Source organism: Papio anubis, chromosome 12 (assembly GCF_008728515.1).
Source record: "Papio anubis isolate 15944 chromosome 12, Panubis1.0, whole genome shotgun sequence".
Classification (NCBI taxonomy): Eukaryota; Metazoa; Chordata; class Mammalia; order Primates; family Cercopithecidae; genus Papio; species Papio anubis.
In genome coordinates this window covers 48,182,380-48,187,433 of record NC_044987.1, presented here as the reverse complement: position 1 = coordinate 48,187,433, position 5,054 = coordinate 48,182,380, and the positions used below count along the sequence as shown (strand labels likewise).

Below are 5,054 nucleotides of genomic sequence, written 5' to 3'. Positions count from 1 at the left end.
CAACTCTGGACAAAGTGGACCTAATGGACAGCTACGGTACTCTCCACCCCAAATCAACAGAATACACATTCTTCTCAGCACCACATCGCACTTATTCTAAAGTTGACCACATAATTGGAAGTAAAACACTCCTCAGCCAATGCAAAAGAACGGAAATCATAACAAGCAGTCTTTCAGACCACAGTGCAATCAAATTAGAACTCAGGATTAAGAAACTCACTCAAAATCACACAACTACATGGAAACTGAACAACCTGCTCCTGATTGACTACTGATAACGAAATTAAGCCAGAAATAAATAAGTTACTTGAAACCAATGAGAACAAAGACACAATGTGCCAGAAGCTCTGGGACACAGCTACAGCAGTGTTTAGAGGGAAATTTATAGCACCAGATGCCCACAGGAGAAAGTGGGAAAGATCTAAAATCGACAACGTAACATCACAATTAAAAGAACTAGAGAAGCAAGAACAAACACATTCAAAAGCTAACAGAAGACAAGAAACAACTAAGATCAGAGCAGAACTGAAGGAGATAAAGACACGAAAAACCCTTCAAAATATAAAAATTAGCTGGGCGTGGTGGCATGTGCCTGTCGTCCCAGCTACTCAGGATGCTGAGGCAGGAGAATGGTTTGAACCAGGGAGGCGGAGGTTGCAGTGAGCTGAGATCATACCACTGCACTCCAGACTTGCGACAAAGCAAGACTCCATGGCAAAAAAAAAAAAAGAAAGAAAAAAAAATTAATGAATCCAGGAGCCGGTTTTTTGAAAAGGTTAACAAAATAGACTGCTAGCCAGACTAATAAAAAAGAAAAGAGAGAAGAATCAAATAGACACAATAAAAAACGATAAAGCGGATATCACCTCTGATCCCACAGAAATACAAACTACCATCAGAAAATACTATAAACACCTCTGTGCAAATACACTAGAAAATCTAGAAGAAATGGATAAATTCCTGGACACATACACTCTCCCAAGACTAACCCAGGAAGAAGTTGAATCCCCGAATAGGGATTTAAAGATAAATATGTAACTTTAAATTCATGTATTAAAAGAGAAAGGCTGAAAAATCTTAAGCTGTTACCTTAAGGATTGTGAACCTCAAAAATTTCAGGCAGGTCTCAGTGAATTTAGAAAGTTCATTTCGAGGGCGGAGTTCAAAAGTCTCGGACCCGAGGCCGCCACTGCGCGCAGCCTCCTGCCCGCCATGGCCGCGCCTCGAACCCCACGCGCTCTGGCGGCCGCCGCGCCCGCGTCTGGCAAGGTCAAGCTGACGCTCCTGGGGAAGACGATCCTGGCAGGCGGCCTGGCGGGCGGCATCGAGATCTACATCACCTTCCCCACCCAGTATGTGAAGACGCAGGGCAGCTGGACTAGCGCTCGCACCCGCTGCGGTACCAGAGCATCCGGGACCGGTGTGGCCGAGTGTCTGCAACCATGGCGTCCTGGGCCTGTACGCGGCCTCAGCTCCCTGCTCTACGGCTCCATCCCCAAGGCGACCGCCAGGTTCGGAATGTTCTGGTTCCTCAGCAACCACATGCGGGTTTCCCAGGGACGCTGGACAGCACACGCGGGCTGCTGTGCTGCCTGGGCGCTGGAGTGGCTGAGGCCGTGGTGATCATGTGCCCCATGAAGACCATCAAGGTGAAGTTCAGCCGCCACACCTACCTAAACCCCCAGTACAGAGGATTCTTCCGCGGGTTAGGAAGATTGTGCGGTAACAAGGACTGAAGGGGCTGTATCAGGGCCTCACAGTCACGGTGCTGAAGCAGGGCTGGAATCAGGCCATCTGCTTCTTCGTCATGACATTCCCTGCACAGTTGGTACGGAGGGGACAACCCCAACAAGCCTATGAACGTGCTGATCACTGGGGTCTTCGGAGCCATGGTGTGCACAGCCAGCGTCTTTGGAAACACTCCTCTGGACGTGATTAAGACCCGCAGGTAGGGCCTGGAGGCGCACAAATACTGGAACTCGATGGACTGCCTCTGGCAGATCCTGAGAAAGGAGGAGCTCAAGGATTCTACAAGGGCATTGTCCCGCTCCGGGGCAGGTCAGCCTGGTTGTGGCCATAGTGTTTATCATCTATGATGAGGTGGTGAAGCTGCTCAACGAAGTGTGGAAGACGGACTAAGCCCAGTGGGGCCACAGGGGACCGCCCCAGGCACCTCCAGAGGCCCCACCACCCTTGTCTCACATGATTCCAGTGCAGTAGTGCCAAAAGGCTCCTTCCTACATCCCTCGAGCTCTGTGATCTGGTCTGTGCATTGTGGCCATCAAGTCCATGTGTCCCATAGTGCCGTGTCTCCCCTGTGGTCTGTGTGTAACACCACCACTGTATCCCAGTGTCTGGCCCAGCCATGCTTGGTATGCATCTGGCCTGTGAACCTGTGCCTACTTGTCCATGTGCTTACTGTGAGCCTGTGCCTGTGTTTCAGGTTCTGTGTCATGTGACCCGGTGCCCCGCCTCCTGGGGTGCCCTGTGGCCTGGGTCCCAGTCCCGTGCTTTTCACCCTCCATGGGCCTATCACTGCTGCCTCTGGGCCTGCCCCTGGCTTCTCCGCATTCCAGGGTCTGCTACACCCCCCGGCTCCCGCCTTTGGCCTTAACTGGCCCTTAGGCCCTCCCTCCACCCAGGACAGGGTGGCACCCACCACTCTCAGGACCAGCGTGCCAAGGCAGAATTTTTTTAAAAAGATATTTTGCCAAGGTTGAGTACGCACACCCATGACACAGCCTCAGGAAGTCCTGACCACATGTGCCCAAGGTGGTCAGGGCAGTTTGGTTTCATATATTTTAGGGAGACATGAGACATCAATCAACATATGTAAGATGAACAATGGTTCCGTCTGGAAAGGTGGGACAACTGGAAGCAGGGAGGGGGCTTCCAGGTCATAGGTAGATAAGAGACAAAAGGTTGCATTCTTTTGAGTTTCTGATTAGCCTCTCCGAAGGAGGCAATCAGATACCCATTTATCTCAGTGAGTAGAGGGATGACTGAATAGAACGGGAGGCAGGTTTGCCCTAAGCAGTTCACAGCTTGACTTTTCCCTTTAGGTTTGTGATTTTGGGGGCCCAAGATATTTTCCTTTCACAGGATCAAGGGAAAAAAATAAATTCAAAGTAAAGGTAAGAAAATACAGATGAGAACACTGTTTCAGGAAAAACTGTCTCAAACTGTGTTTTTCCTTTACTTTCCCACCACAACAATCAACACAGAGGACCTTGTTTTAAAAATTTTATATTTTTTTACCCAAAACAAAAATAGTCAATAATACAGAAGACTTCTGTGCTCTAATGTGGGTTTTTTTGCCACATGCCAAGCAGTAGACACCAGCTGGGTGTTCTCCAATTCAGTTCCAACACGATCAACCTGGAGATGGTGTCAGAACCCACAGGTTGAGGGGGCTCAGTCCCCAAGACTGCCCCCCTTAAACCCCAAAATCAGAGTGGCGGGGAAACATTAGAGTCCTGCCTTGGGGCAAGTGAAAGGAAGACAGAAGAGAGATTCTGTTTACTGCGGCCTGCTGGTTGGGTCTAACACATCCAACATTATAACAACAAAAGATTGTAACAAGGTGTTCCTAGAACAGGTAATTTTTAAAAAAAGAAAAAAAACCGCAACAATGGATATGGGAATGATGAACCAGGAATTACAGATGGAAACTATATATCATAACACCACAAGCAGAAACCAATTAAAGAGAAAGCTGATGTACACAGGAGAAAATCAACAAACCCAAAAGTTGGTTCTGATAAACCCTAATGTAGTGCCTGATGGGTTCATCTTACCTGCTGCCCAGAAAGCCCAACACACTGAGAACAGCAGGTTTTTTGCAGCAAAGAAAGAGTTTAATTAGGCCAGGCATGGTGGCTCACGCCTGTAATCCCAGCACTTTGGGAGGCCAAGGTGGGCGGATCACCTGAGGTCAGGAGTTTGAGACCAGCCGGGCCAACATGGTAAAACCCTGTCTTTACTAAAAATACAAAAACTAGCCAGGCATGGTGGCACATGCCTGTAGTCCCAGCTACATGGGAGGCTGAGGCAGGAGAATCTCTTGAATCCGGGAGGCAGAGGTTGTGGTGAGCTGAGATCACACCATTACACTCCAACCTGGGCAACAGAGCAAGACTCTGTCTTAAAAAAAAAAAAAGGAAAGAAAGAAAGAAAGAAAAGAGTTTAATTAATGCAGGGCTAGCCAAGCAGAAGATAGACTTTATTACTCAAATCAGCTTCCCAGATAACTCAGAGGCTAGGGTTTTTTTAGATAATTTGGTGGGCAGGGGGCTAGGGTATGAGTGCTGCTGATTGGTTAGAGATTACATTGTAGAAATGTAGAAACCAGTCCTTGTGTGCTGTGTCAGCCTCTGCGTGGGGGCCACAAGAGTCATGAGCCACAGGTCCATGTGGAGTCAGTCAGTAGCCAGAGTGCAAAAGTCTGAAAACATCTCAAAAGACCCATCTTAGGTTCTACAATAGTGATGTTTTCTATAGGAGCGATTGGAGAAGTCACAAATCTTGTGACCTCTGGCCACATGACTCCTGAGCAGTAAGGGATTATAGAAAAGCAATCTAGGGAACAATGGTTAGTTATCTTTACACCTACATTTTAGTAGAATTCAGTCTCCTCTCATAACCCTAATCTTGTGACTTTTCATTGGTCTTACAAAGCTGGTTTCAGTCCCAGAACAAAGAGGGGATGAGTTTTACGGAGGACTGTCATTATTTTTGCTTCAATGCTAAACTATAAACTAAATTTCTCCCATTGTTAGCTTGGCCTATGTTGAGGAATAAGCAAGGCCAGCCTGCCTGTGAGTCTAGAAGCAGGATGAAGTCAACCATGATAGACTTCTCTCACTGTCATAATCTTTGCAAAGGCAGTTTCAGTTCAAAACCAGCCTGGGCAATGTAGTGAAACCCCATCTCTACAAAAATGTAAACATTAGCTGGGTGTGGTGGTGCATACCTGTCGTTTGTTTTAGCTACTTAGGAGGCTGAGGCAGAAGATAGCTTGAGCCCAGGAGTTTGAGGTTACAGTAACTTATGAT

The 5,054-nt window shown here is 47.6% G+C and overlaps 1 pseudogene; it reads left to right on the top strand.

Annotated features, from left to right (window-relative positions):
- The first annotated feature begins 1,093 nt into the window (after nucleotides 1–1,093).
- On the top strand, nucleotides 1,094–2,301 carry LOC116269709 (annotated as a pseudogene).
- Nucleotides 2,302–5,054: the final 2,753 nt, after the last annotated feature.